The sequence below is a fragment of the Choloepus didactylus genome, chromosome 8, assembly GCF_015220235.1.
Source record: "Choloepus didactylus isolate mChoDid1 chromosome 8, mChoDid1.pri, whole genome shotgun sequence".
NCBI lineage: Eukaryota > Metazoa > Chordata > Mammalia > Pilosa > Megalonychidae > Choloepus > Choloepus didactylus.
This window is the reverse complement of record NC_051314.1, coordinates 12737313-12754628: the sequence shown is the minus strand read 5'-3', so window position 1 is coordinate 12754628 and position 17316 is coordinate 12737313.

Below are 17316 nucleotides of genomic sequence, written 5' to 3'. Positions count from 1 at the left end.
AAAAAAAAAAAAAAGGAGCCGAGAGGTCACTCTGGTGGGCACTCTTACGCACACGTTAGACAACCCTTTTTAGGTTCTAAAGAATTGGGGTAGCTGGCGGTGGATACCTGAAACTATCAAACTACAACCCAGAATCCATGAATCTCGAAGACAATTGTATAAAAATGTAGCTTATGAGGGGTCACAATGGGATTGGGAAAGCCATAAAGACCACACTCCACTTTGTCTAGTTTATGGATGGATGAGTAGAAAAATAGGGGAAGGAAACAAACAGACAAAGGTACCCAGTGTTCTTTTTTACTTCAAATGCTCTTCTTCACTTTAATTATTATTCTTGTTATTTTTGGGTGTGTGCTAATGAAGGTATCAGGGATTGATTTAGGTGATGAATGTACAACTATGTAATGGTACTGTGAACAATCGAATGTATGATTTGTTTTGTATGACTGCGTGGTATGTGAATATATCTCAATAAAAAAAAAAAAAAACAGAAAAGTGGATGATAAACCCAATAGTCTTGCTCCATCTGCTGCTTACCTCATAATACCTAATTGTGCTCTTGGTGGGTGTAAATATCTGTTGAATGAATGGGACCAGGAATGATGCTAAGAATGGAATTGAAAATAAAAAAAGGAATTAACTGATTTAAAAAAAAAAATAAAGAAAGAAAGCCACAGATGGAGCACCCAGAAGCTTGAAGTAATGAAACATGGGAATGAAGGACCACCAATGCCACAGTATGCCTTCCATGTGACAAAGGAGTCCCAGATTGGTTAGCCAGTCTTCAGGGAGAAAGCATCACCTATTTATGCCTGGATTTGGACATTTTCATGGCCTCAGAACTGTAAACTTGTATGTTAACAAATCCCCACTGTAAAAGCCAAATATTTCTGGTTTATTGCATTTCAACAACTTTAGCAAACTAAAATAGGATCCATTCTCATTTCTTTCTGAATATACTGTTCATATAGTTTTCTTTGTGGTTACCATGGTGCTAAAATTTAACATACTAAATCTATAATAATTATGTTTGATTTGATACCAACTTAACTCCAATATTGCACACATACACTCTTCCTATACCCCTCCATCACCCCACCTTTTTGTTGTACTTGTTATAAATTACATCTTTAAACATAGTGTATCCAAAACCATAGATTTATTATTACTCTTTTATGCATTTGCATTTCAGAACCTGTAAGAAATAAAAAGTGTATTTACATACCAAATACAATACAATAGAACTGGCATTGATAACTACCTATACAATTACCTTTACTGGAGGTCTTTATTTCTTTATGCTGCCTTCAACCACTATATAATATGCTTCCTTTCAGGTGAAGAACTCTATTTAGCATTGCTTTATGGCAGGTCTAGTGGCAAAAAACTCCCTTAGCTTTTGTTTATCTATGAATGTTTTAGTCTCTCCCTCATTTTTTTTTTATTAAATTCAGTTTTATTGAAATACATGCACACACCATACAATCATCCATGGTATACAATCCACTGTCCACAGTATGATAACATAGTTATGCGTTCATCACCACAATCTATGTCTGAACATTTTCCTTACATCAGAAAGAACCAGAACAAGAATAAAAAATAAAAGTGAAAAAAGAACACCCAAATCATCCCCCCATCCCGCCTCATTTGTCCTTTAGTTTTTATCCCCATTTTTCTACTCATCCATACACTAGATAAAGGGGGTGTGATCCAGAAAGTCTTCACAATCACGCTGTCACCCCTTGTAATCTACATTATTATATAATTGTCTTCAGGAGTCCAGACTGCTGGGTTGGAGTTTGGTAGTTTCAGGTATTTACTTCTAGCTATTCCAATACATTAAAATCTAAGAGGTGTTATCTATATAGTGCATAAGAATGTCCACCAGAGTGACCTCTCGACTCCTTTTGAAATCTCTCAGCCACTGAAACTATTTCGTCTCATTTTGCATCCCCCTTTTGGTCAAGAAGATACTCTCAGTCCCACGATGCCAGGTCCACATTCATCCCCGAGAGTCATATTCTGCATTGCCAGGGAGATTTACACCCCTGGGAGTCCGGTCCCACGTAGAGGGGAGGGCAGCAAGTTCACCTGTCGAGATGGCTCAGTTAGAGAGAGAGAGGGCCACATCTGAGCAACAAAGAGATACTCAGGGGGAGACTCTTAGGCACCATTACATGCAAGTTTAGACTCTCCTTTGTTCTCCCTCATTTTTGAAAGCAGTCTCACCATATATAAAATTCTTGGTTGGCAATTATTTTCTTTCGGTGCTCTAAATATTTTCTCCCACTGCATTTGTCTTTATGGTTTCTGGTGAGAAATTGGACTTTAATCTTAGTGGGAATCCCTTTTACATACACGTATTTTTCACTTTCAGCTTTCAGAATTCCCTCCTTGTCCTTGGTATTTGACAGTTTGATGACAGTGTGTCAGGGCATGGTTCTCTTTGAGTTTATTCTGATTTGGGTTCTTTGAGTTTCTTGAATGTGCATATTCATGTCTTTCATTAAATTTGGGAAGTTTTCTGCTATTAATTCTTTGAATGTTCCTTCTGACCTTTTCTCTCTTTCTTCTGAGATTCCAATAATGTGTATATTGGTATGCTTGATGGTGTCCCACAGGTCTCTTAAACTCTGTTCACTTTTTTATTCTAGAATATAACATATTTACATAGAAGTGATAACTTTTCAACTGCAATTTAACAAGCAGTTAGCACATTTCAAAGAATGTTATGGGTTATAGTTCCACAGTTTATTTCCTTACTGTGAAATATAACATATATACAAAAAGGTGATAACTTTCAAATTACAATTTAACAAGTAGCTATAGAGGAAATTTCAAAGAATGCTATGGGTTACAGTTCCACCATTTCAGTTCTTTCCTTCTAGCTATTCCAATACCCCAGCAACTAAGAAAAAGAAAATATAGAGATTCAGTATTCATAATCCTTTGTTGAATTCCATCTTGTCTGTTGTTACCCCTTCCTTTAGTTTAGTCACTTTCCTGATCTTCAGCGATGTCTAGGGAGTGATCACCCTAACTTGTTCATGTTGAAAAGGGGTGTCAACTTTATGAGCAAAGGGGACACATCTGGTTGAATTTCTTGAAGACGCTATTGCCTCTGGGTTTTGGGACATAGCTGGCATAGGAGCTCTCTGGAGGATTTAAGTTTCTGAAGAATAAACTTAGTAAGTGAAACTTTTATAGAGTCTCAGATAGAGACCTGGGTATTCTTTAGGTTTTCAGGACTACTGTTGACTTGGGATTATCATACTGTGGCCATTTGGGATATCCATATGAAGTTTGCATGGGAGTAACCTCCAAGACAGCCTCTTGACTATATTTGAATTCTCTTAGCCACTGAAACTTTATTTTGTTGCTTTTCTTTTCCCCTTTTGGTCAGAAAGGCATTTGAACCCCTTGATGCCTGGGTCAGGCTCATTTCTGGGATCTGTGTCCCATGTCACCAGGAAGACTCACTTACCTGGGCAGGCTTGTCCCACATTAGGGGGAGGGTGATGAATTTATTTGCAGAGTTGGGCTTAGAGAGAGAAAGTCCACATTTGAGCAACAAAAGAGGTTCTCTGAAGGACACTTGGATTGTTTCCATCTCTTAGCAATTGTGAACAACGCCACTATAAATATCAGTGTACAAGTCTCTGTGTCACATCTTCTAGGTATATACCAAGAAATGGAATTGCTGGATCACAGGGTAATTCAATATCTAGTTCTCTGAGAAACTGCCAAACTGTCCTCCACAGTGGCTGTACCATTATACATTCCCACCAGCAATGATTAACGGTTCCATTTTCTCCACATTCTCTCCAGTATTTGTAGTTTCCTGTTTGCTTAATGGCAGCCATTTTTATTGGTGTGAGATGGTATCTAATTGTGGTTTTGATTTACATTCCCCTAATAGCTAGTGAAGATGAACATTTTTTTCATGTTTTTTAGCCATTTGTATTTCCTCTTAGGAAAAAATGCCTTTTCATTTCTTTTGCCCATTTTATAATTGGGCTGTTGGTACTATTGTTGCTCATGTCCAACCAGCAGATGGAGTTCTTGAGCCACCTCTTACTCTTAAACCTGCTTTCCCCAACTTCAGCTGTGCACTGGGCAGGGTTCAAACCAGGTGGGTATCCAATCAGTGCACTGAGCACTGGGGACTGAGCACTGGGGACTGCCTGCCCTGGGGGTGCGATGTGGGCCCAGTGCAGTTTGGCAGGGAATCTGCTCAAGGGCACCCTCCACCTCAAATGTGCCCTGCTTCCTGCCTGCTGTGTGCCCACGAACCTCTTGGGTGTGAGAGGGGCTCCTGATGCTTCCATGTGTTGTCTTCTCCTATCCCTGCTTCTTGCTCATGCACCCCCTGGACTTCCGTGGGGGGAGAGTAAATGCAGTCTCTCCCATCCAATGCCTCCTGGCCATGTGGCTGTGGAGAATTATCTCCCCGGTTAATTGTTAAGTGGGTGCCTGATAGTGGAGAGCTGCTGCTCACTCCCTTGCCTGGTGGCCATCTCACAATTACCAGCCCCAGGAGGCAGTTCCAGCTGAACAAACTCACCCCATCCCTTGAGACACAGTTTCTCTGTCTTTTCATCCATGTCCCCACCACATACTGTAGGAGTCCCTCTGTGACCACTTACACCCTGAAACAGCAGTCCCAGCCATCCTCTGGCTCCTCTCTACTTCCCTTCATGGAGGAGAAGCCTGTTCCACCTCACCTACTCTGCCACCTTCCTCTGTTCACTTTTTAAAATTCTTTTTTCTTTCTGTTCTTCAGCCTGAATCATTTCAATTGTCTTGCCTTTGAGTTCATGGGTTCTTTCTTTTTCCAGCGCTAATCTGGTGTTGAAAGCCTTAGGGAATTTTTCATTTCAATTATTTTCATCTTCAACTCCAATATTTCTGTTTGGGACATTTTTAAGATTTTTATCTCTATTTTCAGGTTCTCATATTGTTCATTCATTGTTTCCCTGGTATCCTTTAGTTCTTTCTCTGTGTTTTCCTTTATCTCCCTAAGCATATTGAGGATAATTTTTAAAAGGTCTTTGTCCAGTATGTCCAAAGTATGGCCTTCTTTATTAATGGCTTCTGGATTTTTATCTTGTTCCTTTCAAAGAGCTCTCATTTCCTGTTTCTTTGTTTGTCTTATAATCTTTGTTGAACATTGTACATTTTAATATTTTAATGTGTTAACTGATAGTTGGTTCCTGGGTTGTCTGTTCCTTAAGTTTGTATCCTAATAGTGATATGACAGATTTCCTTAAGTGCCAGGAGCTAAAAAAAAAAAAAAAAAAAAAAAAAAAGGCAAAGCAAACCAATGCAGAAAATACCTTCCACAGTCTTTGAAAATTGGTTCTGCATTGGCTGATGCTCTCCTTCAGATTTTAACCCTTCTATCAAGAAGTTCAGCTGAAGGTGAATGTGAAGTACAAGTTCCTTCTCCACTTTTAAGAGCCTGCGTCTTTTCCTGGGCTTGTGCTTACTCATGGCCTTACATATTCCCCCATTTACAGGAATTTGAATGTCAGATATACTCCTTGTGAAAAAGGCTTTTTTCCCCTCCCAGGTGCTCTATTTTATGACCTAAAGCAGGTAATCCTTTGCCCCATGCTGCTTTTATTTAATTTTCTCATACACTGCTTTAGCTGTCTGCAAGCTGCTTCTTCTGCAGGCAGGGCAAATTCTGCAGGGTGAGCTTGATGTGAGTTCCCTATTTCAGTATTTCAGGCTACCACCCAACTGATTGTCATTGACATGCAAATACCCCAATATGTGCACAGGGGTAACTCTGCTCCTGCAGGAACAGGGCCAGGGACCCACAATAGGAGAACAGGTTGGCTCCGTATGGAACCAGGGAGGAGTTGGGGGAGGGACAAGCAAGGGTGCTGTGAGCTTCTACTGCTTTTAAAGTGGTTTTTTTTCTTGATTCAGCACTCACCTAGGTTCTGCAATTCTTTAAATGTTTTCTGGAGTTTTGAGGAAGATGGCTCTGCCAGTTGCTAGTTGTTCAAAGATTCTATGGGGGAATGACACCCTGGAGTATCTTACACTGCCATGTTGGTTGACCAGAACTTGTATAGTAACCTTGTGGGAGTTGTGTTTTTTCACTCAGCATAATTCCCTAGATATTTATCCACATTGTTGCATGTATCAATAGTTCATTCCATTTTATTGCTGAGTAGTATTCCATGGCACAGATATATCACATTTGTTTGAACATTCACCCATTGAAGTACTTATCTGGACTGTTTCCATTTTTTTGTTTAGTATGAATAAAGCTGCTACAAACATTTGTGTACATGTTTTTTAAAAAAAAATCATATTTTTTATTGTAAAATATAACATATATACATAGAAGTGATAATTTTCCAAGTGCAATTTAACAAGTAATCAGCACATTTCAAAGAATATTATGGGTTACAGTTCCACAGTTTCAGTTATTTCCTTATTATGAAATATGACATATATACAAAAAGGTAATATCTTTCAAAGTATGATTTAATAAGTAGTTATATAGGAAATTTCCAAAAATGTTGAGTTACAACACCATAGTTTCAGTTATTTCCTTACTGTGAAATATATATACAAAAAGGTGATAACTTTCAAATTACAATTTAACAAGTAGCTATAGAACAAATTTCAAAGGATGCTATGGGTTACAGTTCCACCATTTGAATTCTTTCCTTCTAGCTATTCTAATACCCTAGCAACTAAGGAAAAGAAAATTATATAGTGATTCAATATTCATAATCCTTTGTTAAATTCCATCTTGTCTGTTGCTATCCTTTCCTCTAGTTTAATCACTTTCCCAAACGTTGGGGATGTCTAGGCAGTGACCACCCTAACTTGTTCATGTTGAAAAGGGGTGTCAACCTTATGAGAAAAGGGGACACATCTGGTTGTTGTTCTTGAAGAAGCTATTGCCTCTGGGTTTTGGGACTTAGCCTCATAGGAGCTCTTTGAAGGATTTAAGTTTCTGAAGAATAAGCATAGTGAAACTTTTATAGAGTCTCAGATTCTTAAGGGTTTTCAGGACTGCTGTTGACTTGGGCTCATCATACTGTGATCATTTGGCATATGTAGCTGAAGCTTGCATGGGAGTAACCTCCAGGACAGCCTCTTGACTCTATCTGAATTCTCTTAGCCACCAAAACCTTATTTTGTTGCCTTTCTTTCCCCCCTTTTGGTCAAAAAGGCATTCTCAATCCCTTGATGTGTACAAGTTTTTATGTGAACAGAAATCTTCACTTCCCTGGGATGAATGTCCAGGAGTGCAATTCCTGGGTTTTATGGTAGTTGCACATTTACATTTTAAAGAAACTGCCAAATCGTTTCCAGAGTGGCTGCATCATTTGCCATCCCCAACCAGAATTTATGGGTGATACAATTTCTTTATGTCCTTGTCAGCATTTGATGTTGTCACTATTTTTTTATTTTACTCATTCTGATAGGTGTTGTTTTAATTTTGATTTTTCTAATAGCTATTGGTATGGAACATCTTTTCATGTGCTTATTCACAATCTGTATATCCTCTTCATTAAAATGTCTCTTTATGTCTTTTGCCTATTTTCTAATTTGTTTTGTTGTTTTTAACATTGGGTTTTAAGGGTTCTTCACATATTCTCAATAACTGATAGTGTTTTGTTGGAAATGTGGTTTGGAAATTTTTTCCCACTCTGTAGCTTGTCTTTTCATCCTCTTCATAGGGTCTTTCAAAAATCAAAAGTTTTTAATTTTGATGATGTCCAATTTATCAATTGTTCCTTCGATGGATAGTGTTTTTCATGTCAATCAAAGAATGCTTTGTGTAGTCCTATATCCCAAAGATCTTCTCTGATGTTTAATTCTAAAGCTCTATAATTTTATGATTTACATGCTAGTGTATGATCCATTTTGAGTTAATTTTTGCATAAGGCATGAAACTTGGGTCAGTATTCTTTTTTGCCCATGAATATTCTTGCTCTAGCATCATTTGTTGAAAAGGCTATCTTTTCTCCATTGAATTGCTTTTGAACCTTCATCAGAAATCAGTTGGGCATATTTGTGTGGTCTATTTCTAGGTTCTCTGTTCTACTACACTGATCTTTGAGTCTATTCCTCCTCTAACACCACACACTCTTAATTACTGTAGCTGTGTAAGTCTTTAAACCAGAAGAGTAATTCCTCCCACTTTGTTCCTTTTCAAAATTGTTTCAGCTATTCCAGTTCCTTCACATTTCTATATACATTTTAATATAATCTTGTCTGTGTTTACAAAGAAAAACTTGCTGGGATTTTTATGGGAATTGCATTATATTTGCATAGCAATTTGAAGAGAACTGACATCTTTATTTTGAGTCTTCCAATCCATGAATGTAGTATATCTTTCTATTTATTTAGTTCTTCTCCAACAGCATTGTGTAGTCTTCAGTGTACAAGTTCAGTATATGTTTTCTTAGATTTACACTTAAGTATTTAACTTTTTTGAATGATTGTAAATGGTATTGTACTTTAAATTGTAGTGTCCATGTGATCATTGAAAGTATATTTAAAAACAATGATTTTGCATGTTTATCTTCTATCTTACAAGTTTGCTGAACTCACTTATTAGTTCTAGAAGTCCTTTTTGTAGATTCATCAAGATTTTCTACATAAAGAATCATGTCATCAAAAAATGGGAGAGTTTTATTTATTTATTTCCAATATTTATGCCTTTTGTTCCTTTTCTTGCTTTATTGCACTGGCTAGAAATTCCATTACTATATTGAATAAAAGTCATGAGAGAGGGCATTCTTCCCTTGTTCCCAATCTTAGGGGGGAAGTATTTGGTGCTTCATTATTAAGTACAATGTTACCTGTAGGTTTTTTTTGGATTCTCTTTATCAGGTTGAGGAAGTTCCCATCTATTCCTATATTTCTGAAAAATTTTATCATGAATGAGTATTGAATTTTGTCAGATGTTTTACATGCATCTATTGATATTATTTTTTGATTTTTTTCTTCCTGAGTCTGTTAATCCCTTACATCCCTTGAATAAACCCTACTTTGTCATAGTGTAAAATTCTTTTTATATATTGCCAAATTGTATTTGCTAATATTTTCGTAAGGATTTTCACATCAATATTCATGAGGGATATTGGTCTGTAGATTTCTCTTTTTAAAATGTCTTAGTTTGATATTGTTATCAGGGTAATACTAGCTTCATAAAGTAAATTGGAAAATGTTTTTCTATTTTCTGGAATAGAATGTATAGCATGGGTGTTTAATTTTCTTTTACTACTTGGTAGAATTCTCCAGTGAAATGAGTCTGGAGATTTCTTCTGGGGTGGGGGTGGGGGATAAATTATAAATTCAATTCCCTTAATAGTTACAGAGCTATTCAAACTATCTATTTCATATTGAGTGAGTTGTAGCTTGTATTTTTCAAGGAACTTTCCATTTTGTCTAAGTTGTCAAAGTTATGCATTAGAGTTGTTTGTCATATTCCTTTATGAGCCTTTTGATGTCATCAGGGTCTGTAGTGATATCCTGTATATCATTCCTGATATTGGCAGTTTGCATCTTCTATCTTTTTTCCTTGCTACTCTTGCTAGAAATATATCAATTTTATTGACCTTTCAAAAAAAAATCGCCTTGTTTCATTGCTTTTCTTTATTGCTTTTCTGTTTTCAATTTCATTTAAGCTTTTATCTGTATTCTTTCTTTCTTTCTGTTTGCTTTGAGTTTGCTTCTTTTTCTAATTTCTTGAGGTGGAAACTTAAATTATTGACTTGAGAATTTTTTCTCTTTTCTTATGTATACATTTAGTACTAAAAATTTCCCTCTCAGGACTATTTTAGCTATGTCCCACAAATTTTGATATTGTGTTTTCATTCCCATTCAGTTAAATGTATTACTTTATTGTCCCTGAGACTTTATCTTTAACCCATGAAATTTTAGAAGTGTGTTGCTCAGCTTCCAAGTGTTTGGAGAATTTCCTGTTATCTTTGTGTTACTGACTTCTAGATTCATTCCATTGCAAGAATACATGCTATGATTACAATTCTTTTAAAGTTGTTGGGAATTGTTTTTGGCTCAGAGTATGGTTTATCTTGGTATATATTCCTTGACACTTGAAAAATAGTGTCTATTCTGCTGCTGTTAGGTGAAAGGTTCACAATGTCACTTAGATCCTATTGGTTGATGATATTGTTGAGTTGTTCTATAGCCTTGCTGCTTTTCTTTCAAGTTGTTATGTCAGTTGTTGAGAGAAAGATGTTGAAGTCTCCAAATATAATTTTGGATTTGACTATTTCTATTTTCAGGTCTATCATTGTGGCTTCACATATTTTGAAGCTCTGTTTTAGGCCATGTACATTCATAATTGTTATGTCTTCCTGATGTATTGTCCATTTTAGGCCTCCCTATGACTATGCCTAAGAGCCTCCTCCCGAATGTGTCTTTGTTGCTCAGATGTGGCCCTCTCTCTCTAGCTAAGCCAACTTGAAAGGTGAAATCACTGCCCTCCCCGCTACGTGGGATCAGACACCCAGGGGAGTGAATCTCCCTGGCAACGTGGAATATGACTCCCAGGGAGGAATGTAGACCTGGCATCGTGGGACGGAGAACATCTTCTTGACCAAAAGGGGGATGTGAAAGGAAATGAAATAAGCTTCAGTGGCAGAGAGATTCCAAAAGGAGCCGAGAGGTCACTCTGGTGGGCACTCTTACGCACACTTTAGACAACCCTTTTTAGGTTCTAAAGAATTGGGTAGCTGGTGGTGGATGCCTGAGGCTGTCAGACTGCGGCCCGGAACCCATGAATCTCGAAGACAATTGTGTAGAAGTGTAGCTTATGAGGGGTGACAGTGGGATTGGGAAGGCTGTGGGGACCACACTCCACTTAGTCTGGTTTATGGATGGATGAGTAGAAAAATGGGGGAAGGAAACAAACAAACAGACAAAGGTACCCAGTGTTCTTTTTTACTCAATTGCTCTTTTTCACTTTAATTATTATTCTTGTTATTTTTGTGTGTGTGCTAATGAAGGTGTCAGGGATTGATGTAGGTGATGAATGTACAACTATGTAATGGTACTGTGAACAATCGAATGTACGATTTGTTTTGTATGACTGCGTGGTATGTGAATATATCTCAATAAAATGAAGATAAAAAAAAAAAGAATCAAAGAAGGTTCAGCAAAGCATTAAGGGGACATTGGGAAAGCATCACAAGAATGAACAAGCCTCGATCTTGGTACTCTTGATCTTCTGAATTGCAGTCTTAGGCTAAACCAATAGTATGGGTAAACTTTTGATCAGTCTCCACACTTCTGATGCTGAAGGAAATACTTCCACCGTATTGTAATAAAAAGTTTAAAAGCAAAAAAAAAAAAAAAAAAAAAACATTATGCAATGTCTCTTTTTATCTCTGATAATACACCTTTATCTTGAAGTCTTTTTTGTCTATATTATCACTCCAACTTTCCTTTTATCAGTGTTTTTTTTATGTTTGCTATAGATTTTTATTTTATTAAACTAATTTTCCTCTATAGTAGTTTGTTAATCCTTTTTATTATGAATGAGTGTCAATATTCTTATCAGTGTTTTCATGACATATACTTTTACTTGCAACCTGCATAAATTGTGATATTTGAAGTGAGTTTCTTGTAGACAACATATAATTGGGTCATATTTTTTAATCCACACTGCCAATCTCTGCTTTGAAATGGTGTATTTAGAACATTTACATTTAATGTAATTATTGGTATGTTGAAGTCTTATGTCTGTCATTTTCTCTTTTGTTGATTATTTTTTCTCTTTGTTTTTGTTTCTCTTACTTTTCCTGCCTTTCTGAGGGTACTTGAACATTTTTTAGAATTCTATTTTGATATATCTATGGTGTTTGGTTTTTTTGTTTGTTTGATTTGTTTTGCTTTTTGTTTTTAATTTTTATTGGGATTGTTCAGATGCCATATAATTATCCAAAGATCCAAAGTGCACAATCAGTTGCCTCCGGCACCCTCACACAGCTGTGCATCCATCACCACACTTAATTTTTGTTCAATTTTTAGAATCTTTTCATTACTCCAGATAAGAAATAAAGTGAAAGATGAAAAAAGAAAAAAAGAAAAAAAAGAAAAGGGAACTCGAATCCTCTTATATCCCTAACCAACCCCCCTCAATTGTTGACTCGTAGTGTTGGTATAGTACATTTGTTACTGTTTATGAAAGAACGTTGAAATACTACTAACTGTAGTATATAGTTTGCAATAGGTATATATTTCTTCCCCATATGCCCCTCTATTATGAACTTCTAATTATATTGTCATACATTCGTTCTGGTTCATGGAAGAGATTTCTAATATTTGTACAGTTAATCATGGACATTGCCCACCATAGGATTCAGTTTTATACATTCCCATCTTTTGACCTCCAACTTTCCTTCTGGTGACATATATGACTCTGAGCTTCCCCTTTCCACCTCATTCACACACCATTCGGCACTGTTAGTTATTCTCACATCTTGCTACCAACACCTCTGTTGATTTCCAAACATTTAAGTTCATCCTAGTTGAACATTCTGCTCATACTAAGCAACCGCTCCCCATTCTTGAGCCTCGTTCTATATCTTGGTACCTTATATTTCATGTCTATGAGTTTACATATTATAATTAGTTCCTATCAGTGAGCTCTTGCAATAATTGTCCTTATGTGTCTGGCTTATTTCACTCAGTATATTGCCCTCGAGGTTTTGTCATCGACCCTTTTTTTTTTTAAGATGATTTTTTTCACACACCATACATTCCATCCTAAGTAAACAATCAATGGTTCTCTGTATGGTCACACATTTATGTGTTCACCACCTTCACCACTATCTATATAAGGGCATCTACATTTCTTTCACAAGGCAGGAGGGAGAGGCAAAGAAAGAGGGAAAAAAATGACAGCTAGGAAGCAGCAAAAGGAAAAATAACCTTAAATCAAAGTAAAGAGTCAGACAACACCACCAATGTCAAGTGTCTAACATGCCTCCCTATCCCCCCCTCTTATCTGCATTCACCTTGGTATATCACCTTTGTTACACTAAAGGAAGCATAATACAATGATTCTGTTAGTTACAGTCTCTAGTTTATGTTAATTGAATCCCTCCCCCAATGCCTCCCCATTTTTAACACCTTCAAGGTTGAAATTTGCTTGTTCTCCTTCATAAAAGAACATATTTGTACATTTTATCACAATTGATGAACACTCTAGATTTCACCAAGTTACACAGTCCCAGTTTTTATCTTTCCTCCTTTCTTCTGGTGTCTCACATGCTCCCAACCTTCCTCTCTCAACCATATTCATAGTTATCTTTTTTCAGTGTACTTACATTGCTGTGCTACCATCTCCCAAAATTGTGTTCCAAACCATGCACTCCTGTCTTCTCTTATCACTCTGTAGTGCTCCCTTTAGTATTTCCTGTAGGGTGAGTGTCTTGTTCACAAAGTCTCTCATTATCTGTTTGTTGGAAAATATTTTGAGCTCTTCCTCATATTTGGAGGACAGCTTTGCTGGATATAGGATTCTTGGTTGGTGGTTTTTCTCTTTCAGTATCTTAAATATATCACACCACTTCCTTCTTGCCTCCATAGTTTCTGCTGAGAGATCCACACATAGTCTTATTAAGCTTCCTTTGTATGTGATGGATTGCTTTTTTCTTGCTGCTTTCAGGATTCTCTCTTTGTCTTTGACATTTGATAATCTGATTATTAAGTGTCTTGGCATAGGCCTATTTACATCTATTCTGTTTGGAGTACGCTGTGCTTCTTGGATCTGTAATTTTATGTCTTTCATAAGAGATGGGAAATTTTCATTGATTATTTCCTCTATTATTGCTTCTGCCCCTTTTCCCTTCTCTTCTCCTTCTAGGACACCAATGATATGTATATTCTTGTACTTTGTTTCATCCTTAAGTTCCTGGAGATGTTGCTCATGTTTTTTCATTCTTTTCTCCCTCTGCTCCTTTGCATGTAGGCTTTCAGGTGTTTTGTTCTCCAGTTCCTGAGAGTTTTCTTCTGCCTCTTGAGATCTGCTGTTGTATATTTCCATTGTGTCTTTTGTCTCTTGTGTTGTGCCTTTCATTTCCATAGATTCTACTTGTTGTTTTTTTGAACTTTCGATTTCTGCCTTATGTATGCGCAGTGTTTTCTTTACAGCCTCTATCTCTTTTGCGAAATCTTCTCTAAACTTTTTGAATTGATCTAGCATTAGTTGTTTAAATTCCTGTATCTCAGCTGAAGTGTACATCTGTTCCTTTGACTGGGCCATAACTTCATTTTTCTTGGTGTAGGTTGTAGTTTTCTGTTGTCTAGGCATCTCACCTCCCAGGCCACCCCAATCAGGTTTTCCCAGATGAGAACAGGCTCAGGTCACAGAAGGAGGAAACATTCAGTATCCGGTTTCCCTGATGGTTTTTCTTAGAGGGCTGACACACCTGTGCTTTTCTGCCGAGCAGATGCACCTGTCAGCCTATCACCAGCTGGTGTAAGAGGGTGTTGCCTATGGCTCTCCTCCCCCAGGCTTTGGGGTCTGGTTCCAGAAAGGCAGGCAGTAGAGCTGGGCCCCTCCCTTTCCTCTTGGGAAGCTATGCCCAGAGAGGTCATCTGCATATCAATAAGTTCTTTGTTTCTCTGACTCTGCTGATCCAAGTGTTTTGATTTTAAAATGGCTACGACTTTCTTTACTGCAAAGTGCTGTGGGCTAAAAACGGCTGAGGTTTTCTCCACAGAGAGATCCTCTGGGCTCCCTGTCCTGAGACAAATATGCCCCCCGAGTCTCCCAAGGTCAGTTGTCACCAAAAGCCTCTGTGTGCTTGTTGGGGATTCATTGTCTGTATTGAGCAGTTAATATTAAAACCCCAGTTCGAGCTGAGCTGAGGCCCACTCGCTTGTTTGGAGAGTGCTGCTCTCTAGCACCAGGAGGCTTCCATGAGGGAGGGGCTCTCATTTCTTGGCTCTCAGCGCGGGTCCACAGTTTTTACTTACAGATTTTATGTTGCGATCTCGGGCGTTCCTCCCATTCAGGTTGGTGGATGATGAGTGAACAGTCATGTTTGTCTCCCTGCAGTTATTCCAGGTTATTTACTAGTTTTTTGGTCATTTATGAATTGTTCCCAGGGGGACTAACAGTCTTCCACTCCTCTCTATGCCACCATCTTAGCTCCTCATCTATGGTGTTTTTGACTGGATCACCTTGTGTATCTTTTTAGTGGTTGCTGTAGGTATTATATTGCATATACATAATTCAGGAGTCTTCTTGTATCATCACTTTACCAGTTCAAGTGAAATATAGAAACCTTGTCTCTCCCTTTATGTTCTTTTATTGCCCCAATTTATAATATAATTCTCTTAAATATTACCTCAACATATACTTAGAATGACTTCAGACTATTCTATAATTTTTGCTTCAAATGTCAAATGTAATTCAGAAAACTCAGGAGGTGAAGGAAAGCCTATTGTGTTTACTCATAGTTTTGTTTACCATGTTCTTTCTTCCTTCTTGATGTTCCAAGGTTCCTCCTTTTATTGTTTCCTTTCTATTTAGGAAATATCTCTAGCCATTTTTTTTTTAAGGTAGGCCTACTTGCAACAAATTCTCTTAGTTTCCTTTATCGGAGAATATCTTGATTTCCCCTTCCCTTCTAAAGGATATTTTCACTGGGCATAGAATTACTGGTTGACAGCTTTTTTCTTTCAGCATTGAAAAATATTATGCCACTTTTTTCTGGCCTTTAAGGTTTCTGATGGGAAATCCACTCTCAATTGAGTTATTTTTCCCCTATAGGTAAGGCATAGTTTTTCTCTGGCTGCTTTTAAGATTTTTGTCTTTGTCTTTAGTTTTCAGAAGGTTAATTGTGATGTGTTTCGGTATGGATTTCTTCAAGTTTTGCCTGTCTGGTATTCACTCAGTTTCCTGATTCTGTTTGAGGTTCACTCAGTTTCTTGAATCTTGCCAAATTTGTTTAATTGAGTACCTTTTCAATTAAGCCTTCTTTCTTCTCTCCCTTCCAGATTCTGATGATGCAGATTTTGTATCTGTTATTATATTATATCCCATAGGTCTGTGATGCTTTTTTTTCTTTTTTTCCTTCTTTTTCTCTGTCTTGTTCAGATTGGGTAATTTCTATTATTCTAACTTCAAGTTCAGTGATTTTTCCCCTTTCCCTTCCATTCTGCTGGTGAGCCCATCTACTGAGCTTTTTATTTCTGTTTTTATATTATTCAGTTCTAAAATTTCTATTTGGTTATTCTTTATATCTCCTATTTCCTTGCTGAGACTATTTTTTCCATTTGTTTCAAGCATGTGCATAAATACTCATTGCATAAATACTCATTAAAACATTTTTACCATGGCTCCTTTAAAATCTTTGTCAGATTCTAACATCTCTGTCATCTCAGCAATGGCATCTATTGATTGTCTTTTTTCATTCCATTTGAGGTATCCATGGCATTTGGTATGTTGAGTGATTTTCTATTGAAATGTGGACATTGTAATGTTATGTTATGAGACCCGGCATCTTATTTATACATTTAACTGACTTTCTCTGACATTGTACCAGCAGATGAGGGTGAGGACTCCAGCCCCATTACTAGCAGATGGAGGCAGAAGTCCAGCTTCCTCACTTGGCCTCCACTGACACCAAGGGTGTGGGTGCTCCTTGTTACTACTGGGTGGAGATAGGAATTCCATCTTCCGATGCGGTCTCCGCTGTGGTGGGGATGGCTTCATTAGTACTGGGTGATGATGGATGTCCTCACTCCCTACTAGGCCTCCTCTTATACCACTCCAGCCAGAAAGAGAAGGTACACCTTGTTACTGCTGGGTGAAGATGTAAGTCTCAGCTCCCTGAATGGCCCTGACCATGGAGTGGGAGGGCTCATTACCAGCTACAGGGATGAAAGTCCCAGAGTCCTACTTGGCCTTCTCCTACACTACACCAGCAGGGAGGTTGGGGATACACCCCTGCAAGAGTGGGCATCTAGGCTCCCCACTCTGCCTTTGATGATTTGGGTAGGGATGGAGTCATTTTTTTTCTGTGGTGTTTGGATGGAGTAGAGCAGTTATTATCTAAAAGTTTTCTGTTTGCTAAGCTGCCCCTTTCCTTGTCCTTTGGCTAGAGAAGCAGGCCTTTATTGGAGATTTTCATTTTTGTCTGAACCCATTGGCATCTCTAGGTTGCCAGCTTCTTAAGCTCCAAGTCTGGAATACACGAGGCAAAAAGAAAACCTGAGGATTCACCACCATGTCTTTCCTCAGGTCTTGAGGCCCCCAGCTGTTCTGCCACCTTCTCTCCACCTTTCGGTCTT